Source organism: Mugil cephalus, chromosome 20, assembly GCF_022458985.1.
Source record: "Mugil cephalus isolate CIBA_MC_2020 chromosome 20, CIBA_Mcephalus_1.1, whole genome shotgun sequence".
NCBI lineage: Eukaryota > Metazoa > Chordata > Actinopteri > Mugiliformes > Mugilidae > Mugil > Mugil cephalus.
Window position 1 is genome coordinate 17,669,056 of NC_061789.1, and position 14,632 is coordinate 17,683,687.

General features: G+C 45.1%; 1 protein-coding gene across 3 annotated transcripts in view; it reads left to right on the plus strand.

The window, feature by feature from the left end:
- Positions 1-14,632, plus strand: part of znf385c (zinc finger protein 385C) — a 120,022-nt gene that overhangs the window by 13,241 nt on the left and 92,149 nt on the right. For 2 of the 3 annotated variants that reach the window (XM_047570853.1, XM_047570855.1), the window contains exon 1: positions 154-240. The exons of the other annotated variant lie outside the window; for it this stretch is intronic. The gene's annotated coding sequence lies outside the window, so the exon portion shown is untranslated. Of the gene's footprint in view, positions 1-153; positions 241-14,632 lie in introns of those variants that run through there. 3 annotated transcript variants of the gene reach the window in all.

Below are 14,632 nucleotides of genomic sequence, written 5' to 3' on the forward strand. Positions count from 1 at the left end.
ACAAATCTACTGTAATCCTACATGGTGCTGTGTGGCAGCTCTTTCTCCAGCGCTGCATGTTGTGCGCCATTATTTTGAAACGGCTTTTCCTATCGCAGCTTATTTCAGTACGTGGTACTTGACCAGACCGCTACACTGGACAGGTTCGCTTTTTGCGTTGGCAGCCAGTCCTTACAAATCTGTTTCCACTGTTGCTGGGCACGGACGAGCACCGGGAAAGTCGGAAACGGAACAGGACCGGTAAGGGAAAGTGTTTGGGTGTCCGAGTGACGGCTGTTCGTACACGAGAGGGAGCGCGATGTCTTTACAAAAAGTTTTGATTTGCCTGAATTGATTCTTGACATTTGCCGGTGCGAGATATTGCTGGTTTGTGGCTGAGCTGAATAAATTAAATATGTGGTGTTTTAAAGTTTTGCATTCCCGCTTGTTAACGCGTCCCTTGGTTTGGAGACAGGCAGTTTATGCGTAATTGCGCATCAGCAGCGCCGGTTTTCCTTTTCCTCTCTTGTCTTGTCCTATTAAAATGTATTTTTCTGTTACTGTTTTATTAATCATTAAGAAATATAAAGCCACAAATAACCGGACGAGCTTATGAAATGATGGAAAGGGAAGCGAGAAGAAGTCTTAAAGTGTATGCGGTAGTTCGAGCTTCATGTTGTTGTTTAGATATGGTTTTAAAATTCTGAACAAAGAAACAAATACACATGAACCATGTTACCGATATACATTCATCCGTGGGTCGATACTCATGATATTTCCTCCACTCACGTACCCCACCTCATTCCTCATCCTCGCTCTGATCTGACTTAATAGTGTTTTCCTCTGAAATTGTCAATAAGTTCTCTGTGTTCACTTTTTGCTCTGCGCTGCATATTTCTGTTACATTTTGTCAAATCATAACAGATTAATTATTCACTCAGACTTTAATGCAGTCTCAGACACACAGGAATTAATTTCAACTCATTAAAGTATCAGACTTATCTCTTTTGATAGTGTTTAAGGGGTCATGTTATTTAAAGAGAAGTTCATTCATACAGCAGGCTCGCATTGGTAGTTGTGGTAAAAGTATTCAGCTTCCCTGGATGCCCTGGTCCAGTGTCATTGTGGAGCATGAGAAACTGTCTCAGGGCACTTACCCTGCTGATGTCTGGGTACTCGGTAGTTGTTGCAACAAATAAGAGGTCTGATAAATCTTGGGGAATATCACAAGGTTGATTTAAAGTGCAGCTGCTTTCTACATCTTTTATTTATGGACGGGACTTTTTAGAGCTGTCCTGCTGAACGGCCCTGCCTGACGAAAGCCTCAGCCTATACCACTGTTATGATAAAGCATGCAATAAGTTTCTCGCAGTCACTTGTGTTGTCGTTGTTTTTGTTTGTTTGTTTTTTTCATTTTTTTTTCATTTTGCAAGGCGATGATTTGGCATTGTTTTCACCAAGACGAGACGGCAACAGGAGATGGTGTGTAATGATACACATGTTTTCCCACAAGCCATTCAGTAATAGTTTGGGTTCAGGAATACAGTTCACTAATTACAGTCATTGTCGACATGCGCAACATAAACTGGAGTAGATGGGTCAAGCCAACTACATCTTTATGGTAAACACAAATTAGAAGATGGAAAACGCACCCTATCATTTCCTTAACCTATTTAGTGTTGTGATCTCCCAGTAAACAGGATAGTAGTAGAGATGAAAGCAGCGTTTTACATTCTCCTGTAGAGCATGAAGTATGACTTTCGCTGGGATGGTACTTCAAACATGCACCGTTGGATAACTCTTGGTGTACTGCATGCATAGTATTTCTTTCTTTTACTTATGATAAAGTTTAAATATCAGGTCAGTATCAAAGATCAGCAGTGGCAGAAGGTTTTAAATTATTTCATTACTGTTTGACTTGACCCTTACAGAAGGGTAGACACACATCTTGACATTTTTGACTGTACTGTGATGGGTGGCTGAAAGAGAATTATAATTTAGCTCACAGAACAGAGAAATATTTAACATTGTGCCTACTGTACATCATCCTTCAAACATGCACAGCAGAGGAGCATCTCAGTTTCAACATTTGTTAGAAGTCAGAGCTTTTGATCTTTTCCTCTCTTGCCTTTATGTCAAACTAACCATTAAGTAAAAATAAAAAAAAACTGCAGCAGGTATCAACTTCTGACTTTTTTAAGTATTAGAAGTATCGCTTAGAAGTCTGTCAGTGTGACAGTGGATTCTAGATTTCACTTCCACCTCAGAAGCCAGCGGCAAGACATCCCCTGACAAAAGGCTTTAAAGCATGGGTCTTCGACATGGGGGCCGGGACCCCTAGGAGGTCCGCGGAGGTACTGCAAAATCTTTGGTTGGTTTGACATTTATATATATATATTTTAATTTTCCCCCCACAAATGTAAAGAGAGCCTATTCAGTCCCAATGTGAAATCTCATGTTTATACCAGGTAAAAGACGGAAGTGTTCATTATCTGAATAGCTTAACATTGAATGCAAAATGATAATAATGTATCTTCATAAACAGCACTAGGTTGAGGTAAATGTAGAACACATATAGTAGGTAGTTAGGGGGTCCGTACATAATCTCTCCGTCAGTTTTGGGGGTCCTTAGCCTGAAAAACGTTGAAGACCCCCGCTCTAAAGGGACTCCATGGTCCATGGTTATAAGGATCTGAGGGCTCTACTTAGAACGAATTTGTTTTTTGTTTTGTTTTTTCTATTTTGGATATACTCGCTTGAGATTGTTGGTGTTCATTTGTGGAGAAGATGGTGAGAGAGGAAAAGTGATTGAAGGCATCAGGCAAGACTTTAAACGGAATTGAGTGAAAAAATCAACAAATAAAGGGAAAAGAGTGTTGAAATAAACGTAGACAGAGACAGAGTGTGTGTGTGTGTGTGTGTGTGTGTGCGTGTTGTGTGTGTGTGTGTGTGTGTGTGTGTGTGTGTGTGTGTGTGTGTGTGTGTGTGTGTGAACTAAGAGTGAGAAGCATCTCACATACTTTGATGCAGGTGAGAGTAAACTGCTTTTGACAGGCTGAGTGTGTGCGCCCTAATATACATAACCCTCTGACCCGGGGCTCTGAGTTGCCGTCTTTGCTTGGACACCAGAGTGGAATACGGCTCATACACAAACACTGTGTATGCGCAGACATCAGTATGTATCTCAGCTCTAAATGTGCTGCAGGTCCGCTGTTGCAGCCACTGTTCGTTAATGTATGCATGTGAAAGGTGTCTTATGCAAACGCTTTTAACTGCCGCGTGCATCTGATGGATCCTTTCTCCTGCTTTTAGAATTTCGCATCTTTTCTGTCGTCCACTTGCTCTCACACTTCTGCCTTGTAATTTTCCTCTTTGATTTTGCTCAAGTGTTGTTCATCTGGCCTCTGGCTATTTTGCTCTGACCTTCTTTTGATCCTCCTCCTTTCTGCTGTTATCTGCGGTATGATCGCCCGCTGAGAAACAGTGACCAGCCTGCTCGCGTTGAGCAGTGCACACAGCTGGAGACTGCACAGCCCAAGACTGAATTTATACACTTTTGAATGTCTGTTGGCCTCTCTGGTTCTGTCTCTGTGTGATTGCTGCCCTTGGTTTCATCCTGCTCTGAACCCAATCAGAGTGCCCTTCAGTTGGATTCTCCGAAAAGTTTTGTGCTAAAATTTGCGACATACTTGCTGGCTCTTCCATTTGCCAGAACAAACACACAGCTAATTCTCAATTATCCCGGGGTAGCTTGGCACCGGAGGACATCGCTGTTCCGTCATGGCAGAGCGGAGTAGCACTGTCGCATTCAACAGTGTCATGGCTGATGGTTTCTAATGCGAGGCAAACACGGATCCCATTTGTTGTGGCTTTTGTGCGTCGGACTCGTTTTCTGAAATTAAAGTTTCATGATTTCTTGAAAACTGTGCTGTATATTTCGCTGCAGCTAATTTTTAAAGTCACAGATAGCTCTTAAATGTGTCCTTTGGGGCAGGCTTGGGATGAATTAAAAATGCTGGATAAACGCTGTATTACAAACGCTTTAACATGCTAGATTGATAAATTATGAATTTCCTTGTCACACTCCAGGGATTGGGTGTAGAAAGATGGCGTGGCTAACAAGCCGTGCAGGGTCTTTGCCTGACAGGTGCAATGGAAAGGCGGCATCTATATTAAAAGGCATGAAAAGGCATGCTGTCGCTCTGTCCCAGATGGAACCAGGGAGCGGTGATGTCCTTCCACTCCTGAGCCCTTGGCTGGCCTCGATTGCTGCACTGTGGGAGGTTGGAGGTGGCAGAGACGGAGTGGGGGTGGACTTGCTAGGGGTCAGGGATTCCAACAGCTGCATGGAGCCTCTCCCGGGCAGGCAGGCAGGCTGTCCTTTTCCTCTTGTGAGCTGCCTCCCCTCCCTCCCTCCCTCCCTCCCTCTGTCCCTCAGGCCCCCGCCTGGTTCAGTGGCATGCCTGACCAGAGGTGATCAGCTTGAGGATACACTCAGCGGGGGCTGCCTGCTCCTCAGTGGGGAGCCGGGGAGGTGATACTGCTGTTACTGGGGAGACCTGGTTTCACTTTCTGTGTCTGTGTTTTTGTATAATCTCCCCCTAATGTCCTCTCATGACGTCTGAGCCTCCATTCTAAGCCCTGCGCCCAAACCGGAATGGATCCGGCAGTGAGAAGTTAGAGTTCAGTGGAAAGGGAACGGCAGGTGGGAGGAGGACTCGGGCTTTTCACTCCCAGCAGCACCAGAGTGCAGGTTCCTCTTCAGCGGCACATTCGGCATCTGTGATCATCTGTGATTTGTTGTGAAATCATCGTCCCCGTCGACGAGCGGCTCCGTCTCGCCTCCGCGAGCCGCGGACGCTGCCCGCACGCGCGCACAGGGCAACTCGTGCCGACAGAGGCTCCAGTGTTAGCGTGGCACATTTCACTTACTACGCAAACACGTGCGCCGTGCACAGTGGTGCATTTATGGGGCCGAGCTGCTGGCGGAGGACAGCTCTCCGGGGTGGAACACTGGCTCAGTGTTTTCAGCCAGGTACACACCTCCTCCTCAACCGTTCCACACACAACAACAACAAACGCTAAATAGGCTGCTTGTTTGGGTCCAACTGACCTGCTCAGGAAGGGCAGTGGCGAAATCATTTGATGGTGCTATTATAAACAGCTTTCATGAATATCTAGATATTATATGTGGTATCTGGTATTGACTGTTTTTTATATGTATTTATGTGGGTTTGAGTTCATGCTTGGCTTTTTTTTTTTTTTTTACCCAACACCCTGCTTCACATACAGTCATTCATGCGTACTCACACCTGGTAGCGGTCCAGTACAACCACCGTCTTTCAGTGGGGCTCTGTCGAAACTGTCACGGGTTAATGGCCTTTCTCAAGGCGTAACGGTAATCAATATTGACAGAAGCGAGAGTGTTACTCATTTGCTTTCTCCGTGTCAAGATTATTTATAACGGAGGTGACTAGTTCCCCAGTCTGGAGAGTTTGTGTTGTCCTCGTCCCTTTCCAGGCTTTCCACTGTCAGGATTATGACAGCAGTGTTCACGTCGGCATTTCATGTGCTAAGCTTTGAGACTTCTGCAATGCTGCAGCGGGATGACATCACTTCTCACCGCAAGCTGTTTTAGTTTTGCTTGCTCCGAGTGAATGAAATGCATTAGTTAAAGTAAAAATATTTAGCTGTGAGGGATTATTTTGAGGCTGAGTTTTGGCATCACCCAACTCTCTCAGAGCTTTTCAGTAATATTCTGTTTCATACCACAATTTCACCCTTAAAATTCAGCTTACATTTTTCTAGCAAAGAGAAGAAGCTGAGCATGTTTGAACAGTGAAAGGCAGGGGTCTTGAACATTTTTCCGGTCAAGGACCCCCAAACGGATGGAGAGATTAAGTATGGACCCCCTACCTACTATATGTGTTCTATATTAAACTCAGCTAGTGCTATTCATAAATATATTATGATTATTATAATCATTTTGCATTCAATATTAAGTGATCCCCTTACCCCTTTACTAAAATATGTTGGATTCATGTTAATATATATTTAAAGAGATACAGTATCTCCGCGGACCCCCTAGGGGTCGCGGACCCCCTGTTGAATACCTACGGCGTGAGTTTTTGATGGAAAATGCCAAGACCTGAGTCACAACAGCAGGGTGAACACATTTTGCTGCCACTGTTGTCACCCAAATGTGAAATAGCAGCAAATGATGAATATGTAACACTTGCAGTCATCAGGTAAGACTGCTACATGTCACCTGTTCAACATTCAGCTGTCGGAGGCTTGGGGTGAACGTGAAGCTCTATGTCTGTGAGACTTTTGGTTCCATCGTAGTATCTGTTTTGCATCTAGTGTGGATTGCAAAAAAATAAAAAATGTTGTGGTGTGAAATAACTTTCAAGTAGTTTGGGAGTACATGCATAACAAGTTCAGAGAGATTTTTGTTATGCAGAATTGCTTCAGACCTCTGTCTTGAAGTGGATGTTTGATTTTCCTCACACAGTCACCTTAGTCTTGAACTTGAACACAACTAGCTTCACACTGTGCCTCACAAATCAACTGCATTTTGCACACCGCAGCGATCTTCATCTGGAACAATACGTCCATAAATAATCGTTTTAACTAACACCTCAGTATTTTTTGTGCCGTTTTCCCTTCGTACACCGTGTGTGAATGAGTCTGCGTTTCTGCGGATTGACTTTCCGCGGCGCTCGGCTCACATTCACGCGCCTGTCCTTTGAGAGCAGCCTCTGTTTTATCTCCCGCGCGGCAAACAGCTCCCCTCCTGCCTCCAACAGCTATAGATATCAGCTATCAGAGTCATTACAGCCCGCAGGAGGTGGCACCAAAGCTCCTTCCACCCCACCAAGCCACCAGCCCCCAACCTCCATCTCCCATTGATCAGGCTGGAAAGACATCTAATCCATGCTGATCGCAGTAACCTCCGCCGTCTGGAGGGCTGGCTCTGAGGCACATGCTCTTGTTTTACTCTGTTTCTTATTGAACCACGCCGGCTGTGACGGGAGGAGGCTGGATATTGATGGGTGTGGCGCAGGTCACCCCAGATAGCCTGATAAAGATGGTGATGCTGAAGACAGGCCTGTGATGCCACTATTGACGTAGCAGCTGACTCAGAATGGCTTGTATAATTCATCTGCCCTCTTTCATCCACTTCTGCCGTCTCCTCACAATGAACCAGGGTGTACAGCAAACCGATCTGATGGCCTAGTCTTCAATGACGAGTCAGATTAACACCCTCTTACAATGCGTGGGCTTAGCAGCTCTAGGAAACTGAGAGCATTTATTCTTCCTACAGTCCCATGCTATGCTTCCACACTGTTCGGGTTTGCATCATCCGCGTGTGTACCTTTTTCCTGCTGTATCTCTCTCTATCTTCTCATTTGTCGCCGGGATGTTTGCTGAGGAGTGTGTGTGTGGGTGACGTGCGCTTGCACTCCGCTTGAGGCCTCTCATCATGCGCGTCGAACTGGTGGGCTGAGAGCGGATGAAGAAAGCGAGGCCAGCTCTGTGCTCTTCAAGATCCCACGTTAACTCCACTTCCTCCGGTTTAAAATGCCTCTTAGCCCAGAGAGCAGCAGCAGCAGCAGCAGCAGCCGAGACACCAGCTCTTAGCTCACACAGCTGACGCACACATCGACTCACTGATCCGCTAAATCACTTCTGTTAACTGCATTGATTCACCGTGTCTGTCTCCATTTCTTACCTCTTTCTTTTTTTTTTGTTTGTTTTTGGAAACACTGCTTCTACAGTACATCCGGCACATCCTGATCTGACTGGTAAAGTTAAAAAAAAAAAAGACTTCTCAATGATTCATTGCACATATTTCACAGTCAAATGCGAACGCTGTTTCTTATACCAATGTTCCCCAGTCTGTGTTTTAAACAACGCTTGTTGTTGAGTGAATCAAGGCTCAAAAGAAGGAAGAGCTCCATTTGCGCCACATAAGTTACAGCTCGACACTCGTCTCCCCCATAGCTCAGTTCAGGCCATCACAGACCCACGCTGGCCGGACAGATCCTATAATTGAACCATATATTTTTTTCCCCTCACTAAAGAGAAGAAGGGGCATCTTTCAGCGCTCTGCTCCTGGGAGCTTTTCTGCTGACAAAACGGGGGCTGCTGAGGTTGGGTTAACAATCGTAACGACACTGCTGTGAGAGAGTGGGCACGGCAAAAGAGAAAGAGAGTGGAGGGATGAATGCACCTGCTTTGTTGGGGAGCCACACAGAGCCAACTTAGTTCAAAGCTAGAGAAGAGAGGAAAACCCAACAGAATTGCATTAGAAGACACCCTCAAGCAGCGACGGAGCCTATTTCTTCTCAACGTTTGGCCAAATTTGTCTCACAGTGTGCTGGAGATGTTTTTGCAGAACTATACATTGTGTGCAACATCTGTAGAAACTACACAAACATTTTATTTTTTTTTGTGACGACACTCATTACACTCAAAGTGCAAGGGTTTCCTTCTCTCCTTCTATTACTGACAGAAACTGACACACACAGTGCTGCAGAAGGCTCAGAGGTATCGTAGGGCCCTAATTCTTTCAGAGGAGTGAACAGGGTGTTATGAGGCAAGAGCCCGGTAACGCCTCAGTAACTTTCATCTAAGAAGCAAGGCAAGAATCAACACAAGGTACTCTCCTTTTCCAAAGCCAAATTGTCTGAAGGAAATCAATAGCAGGATACTCTTGCTGCACTAGGAGAGAATACAGTGGACTCTAATGCTAATATTTTTTGATGGAAAACGTAAGAGGGAGAAAATACAGGAGACTTCGTCTGAATAAGAGAACACGAGGGGCCTCGGCTTACATCTCAAGCTCTCACACATTCTCTTTAACCCTCACACAGTAAATGTGCAATTTGCACACCTATTACATGAGCCGTAGTTGAGTTTTTATCTACGGCCAGCTGCAGACTCTTCATCTCCAATGTCCATGTCAGTCTCGGCATGTAAATTTCCCATGTGCAGCTGGTGATCTCTGCAGGGCTTCATTAAAGCTTTCTTGGGTTTTGAGAGAGGCCTGGTCTATTAGAGGACAGATCTCTGACAAATCAGAGATCAGGAAAACCTCTGTCTGTGTGTTCAGTATTAACCTGCTCATTCATTTATCCAATTTATCACAAACGGATACAAAAAATACAAGACATAATGCTCAATTGTGAAATGTAGCGGTACAACATCTTAGAAAATACACATTTCGGTGGAGCATTAGGTGGGCAAATCATTCTTATTTCTTTTCGTTTGGTGTAAGGCTACAGACAGAAGCCAATTAAATTAGCTGAGCGTAAACACAGCAAACTGGGGGCGCAGCCTACCATGGTTATCTATCCCTCCAGATTAGCCGCTCGTGACAGATCCCAGCAGAGCTTAGTTCGGCGCATAACTTTCCTTAAAAACTGCCACTTCCTGCTTCCACTTTGGTGTACATATCATGACAGTTAGTGGCCTTTAGGTAGATAGTTATATCGTGCATCAGGAGCGCCATTCCTTTTAGCCTAGCTAAGCGTCTAGCCATCTAGCTTCATGGTGGCAGAAAAAACACTGTGTGTCTGTGTATGTGTGGAAAAAAGAGCCATTTATTCACGCAAACCAAATATAGTAAATGCAATGTGAGGTTGCAACAGAGTTACAGGTGCTTGGTTAATTATATAATCTTGTTACATCCTGAACATTTGCACAACTCCAGCTGATGCACACATACAAAATATGCATCCAAAATACACACAACTGCAAACAGTAAACTAGAATCATACTTTGACTATTAACTCTGCTACCAGTATTTTTATGTATTTTTCACATTTTCTTAGTTTGCTTAAAGCCCTCTAAAGAGCAGCACGGAAACATGAGTGAGCGCATGGAATTTGTTAGCGGTTCTCAACAGTGCGCTCAGTCATTGCCTCTGCTGCATCTCAGCGGCCACTTCACAGCATTTATCAAGGCACTCCTCCTTCATGGTAAACTTTTCTGTGGCACACGAACACAGCCCTCCTCGTACCTGGACTTCCCAAAAGCAAACCCTGAAAAGCTGCAGGCGGAGGGGCCGACCCCCTCACAAGCTACCGAAAACACAGAGAACAGCCTTGTTCCCCCACTGGCCCAGGACAGAGAGGTACACTGGAACCTTCAGAGGGATGAAGGCAGAAGGACAGGATCGTTGAGAAGGACACACATTGGAACTCTGTATTTCTGTATTTAACTTCCTCCTCCACCTCCCTCTGGCACGGCCCTCTCTCTGCTCCATCTTATTTCCCTCCTGTCCACACATACCCCTTTGAGACAGGTATACCCGGGCAGCGTCTTATTTCAATTACTGCCGTGCCTCCTGTTTTTTTGGTATTTGTTTTTTTTTTGCTTTTGCTGTTTTTTCTTGACCACTCTGCTATCTTTCAACTGATCTAATTTGCATGGTACCATCAGGCAACAGCTTCCCATCATCATGGATATAAAACTTAATACGAGAGAGACAAACTGAGTGAAAACTGAGGGAAAGTCTTTCTTTAAAAGAGAGGAATAATGGGCCCTGAGGCCACTTTACATGCACTCCGCTTGCATGTAAACCTGCTAGCCCTCGGCTTTTCAACATGCCAAGAGAGGTGTTACATAAATGACAGAACGTTGTGGATTGCCACTTTTTGTATGCTAAAAGCCTTCTCCCAGGTTGATGTTTATGTTAATGATTTTAGTCAGGGCGGTTTTGAAGTGCCTGGATGATGAGCAGCTAGCTTAGAAACGAAGGAGTGTCTGACCTTGGCCTACTTCACAGGTTCGCTCTGGTTTCTGAATAATAGAGTATGGCCTATTCTTTCTCCCGCAACATGCACTCAAATTAGCTCTGACATGCCCCATTAAGCAGCATTTTAATTGTTAACCCGACACACTCTGTCCTTGGCACACATTAACTACTTCATTTAAATGTCAATCCCAATTAAATAAGGACTGAGGAGATAATAGTTTTCACTGGGAACTAGCATGGCGCTGCTACAGTTGTCATCAACAACACTAAAGGGAGTTAGGGTGCAACTTCAGGTATTAACACATTTTTGTTTCTCACCTAATGACTGTCAGATCCCTCTGAGGAACTAGCTAGGTTACAGAGTATTAAAGTCTACCTCATTTATACTTCAAGATCATCTCACTAATCATGGTGAGAAACGAGGGATATTACACAAAATGTCTACTGGTGGTGAGACTCCTGTGTGAGATTTTTGGGTGAAATCGTTTCTGCTGACGGATCTTGATTTTCCGGTGACTGGCACCTTTTTGAATTCAGGTCCCAAGGTGAAAAAAGATTAATACGGGACCTGTGCGGTTTCACTCCTGAATACGTACACGATGATGTCACTGCCGTGCCCCGCTAGCCCCCAATGTCTCATAACAACAACAATGACATCAGTGGTGGACCACTACCTTGTGATGACATATTGACACATCACATATTGACCCTTGTTGGGTGGCTAGTGCAATATATACTGTTCCTTCACCACTATGATGAGCTAAAAAAATTAAGGATTGTAATCTGGACTGAGTTTTGAAGCAGGAACAGCGCCACGCATTGGCCTGGAGTATGTACTACAGCCTTTTCTACAACTAGATGCAGTTTTGCAATGGACAGATGTTTATGGAGGAAACCGAAACAAGGTCAAGGAAAACTGGAGAAAAAAAAGATTGTTGTGCTGTGTGTGAACTTGGCCTTAGTGTCTAAGGACAAGTATGGCTTTGACTGGATAAACGTATCTGGGTCCTGGGTCGACCGGTCAAATGGGGTGGAACAACCCGGCAATCGACCACGTCGACCCGCCAATTTACATGATGACGTTGATGTACGTGCCTGTCGCATTCTGGTTTTGACGGCCTGTCAGACTGTGTCATTGTAGAAGCTCCAGGGCTGGTATTAGGAGGCGTTTATATTTTTGCACAACAAGAGAAGGAAAGAAGGGACAGAATTATTTTGGTACATTATTTTCCATTTGCCATTGAAATGGTGTAAACCCCCTTGAGATGCATTATCTAATTTTCTACCGTCCTGTGGTTGCATTGGGACTGCTGAAAGGCAAGAACTCAAGAGAAATTCAAATGGCCCGATAAGAGCATATAGGGTGCTTTGGAAAGTAGGAATCCATTTTAAAAAGACACTTAAATGTTCTCCCCATCAGAGAACCACTTCAAGCACACTGACCCTCTTAGATTGTCACTTCATTGGAATTGGGAACATTCTGCATCATTTTCAATAAAACCACCCAAGATCAAATTAATCAAACCGAAATCCGACAAATGTCCCCAACCTAAAAGATGGCAGTTTTCAGCCCCACAGGGTGCTGCACTGGCTGTTGGAAAAGAACATATTTGTGTTTGTCCTGTGCAGTGACAAAGCAGAAGCCTGTGATGGATGTTTGTTTGCAAGTGTACAGTTCCCTCCCTTCATTCCTCCAACTGACAAGCTAGGCCTTAGCCTGAGTGAAAATAGTCATGGTTGACAGCCCCGCTGCCCCAAGTCAAAACCTCCAGGGTTACCCCTCCCCCTGTAGCTTGTACCCTACCCTGCTCTGTGCCGGGACACAGACCCCATTTCCCCTGGGGAGCAATAATGCTAGCGTTAGGTTGTGCACAGAGTGGTGCCAGCCCAGGGGTCTGGCACACATTTGCTCACTTCTGCAAACAGAGGCGCACACACGTTGAATGCATTCCCAGCAGTGCAGTACCAGATGGATGGCAAACAGGGATGCTTCCAGGTCCAAATCACCTCCTGCAGCTGTATGATAGAGTCCCACAGTGGGGGGCCATGGGGAGTGGAAGCAGGCAGGGATTTGGACCTATTGCTTGTGTTTTTGTGTTTTGTTGTAGCTCTCCCATTAGCCACCGTGTACGTCTTTATGGAGTCTAAATTTAGCTTTGTTTCAGATGGTTTGGATTGCTTTGTTGTTAATGGTGATTTTTATTTTTTTTTTCTGAAGGTCTAGCTGCTTGTTATGCTCCATCTGATATTGGGTAATGCATCGGTGGCTGCCTGCCTAATGACTTAGATAGGTGGAGGTGCTCATGTTGGCAAGCAAGTGCAGTGTCATAGGGATGATGTGTGGGCCTCTCCTCCTGTACCTGAGTGAAGCAGTGAGCAATGCTTGACTGCCCACCACCAAAAAGTGCAAAAAACATTCACTCGCACACACATGCTTGCACACACAAGTACACATGTATAAGGACTAACATTGCAGTAATAGCAGAGTGGATGAATCAGTGAGCCCTTGAGCATCTCAGAGGAGAGGAGGAGGAGGTGGAGAAGGGGTTGTCTAGGTGGATCTAGTCACATAGCACATGTAACAATGAATCAGCGTTACCTCTGTTTTAATCAACGTACTTAGGTTACAAATGACTCACTCATGGAAACGCACATCATTTGCATTACTGGCTGTTTGCTATGTTAATGCTAATGTGTTCTCCAGTGCCCACCAGCCCACTTGAGCACACTCCATCACTCCGTCTTTCTTTTTATAGCGTCCCTCTTTCTCTATCTGTCTATCCATCTCTTGCCTGCTCAACCCCTCCACCCACCTATCTATTTCTCTCCTGTCCCACAGTCCGCAATTCTGTCTGCTGCCACGCTCCCATTACGAAAGGAAATGAGGCGAGGTACTGATGCAAATATGCTGGACCCCTCGCTGCTCCCTGACTCATCACCCAGAGACAGACGCAAGGATGGAGCGAGTAAGAGACGAGGAAAGGAAAGGAGCGCGAGGTGGAGGGGCACGGCAATTAGACAGAAACACAGGCGTACCCTGAGCGTACATCTGATGGATTCACAATGAACAAAATGGGGGGAAAGGGTGCCCCTCTGTGAAGGCAGTCTATTATCATGCAGGGAGCTTTCTCCATGAAAATAGAACAACAAAGAGAACATAAACTAGAGAACTACTTCCCTCCATTCCTCTCATCCTCCTTTTTGTTGTGCACTCGCCGTCCTATCATTCAGGCTGCTGTGCTATTTCAGCACTTCTGAGGGGTCATTCTTTCCTCTGCCTTGCCTCGTCCCGCCTTGTCTATCTCTTGCTCACTTGATTGTTTTCTAGATTATGCTGTAAAGTGCTCACCAGCGCAAGGCTGTGCGTTGAAAGCAACGTTATCTGTTCATTAGTATCTTGGTCTGTTCGATTGCTGTGCGCTTTCATGTCGAGGGAGGGCCTGAAGAGAGGCGAACTGAGATTGTTGCAGTGACTGCGGCTGCTACTGTTTGGTGGATGTGTTGGAGACGATCGGGGATGATGGATTGTAATGAATAAGTCAAAAGATTGCAAAAAATGTATTTGATGTTATAATTACCCCAAAACTGGCAGCCTCCACGCTCTGAGTAAAGTGCTGTCAACCCACCAGCTGTAGGTGAAGTTCCATTCAGCACACTCACTGCGTGATTATCAGAAGCTGCTGCTGCTACAGTATTCAGTGAGGAAACTTAAATATTCGGCTCAGGGATGTTACCTGTCACTCTCTCTATCTGCAGGATTATGGAAATGAGGAAGAACATTGCTGTCTCACGGACACATCCAGAATAGTAATCGTAAAGATCACTGTGAGTTTTCAGTTGCACCAAATAAATGTGTGCGCTACAGTGAACACAGTTAAAATGGAAGTT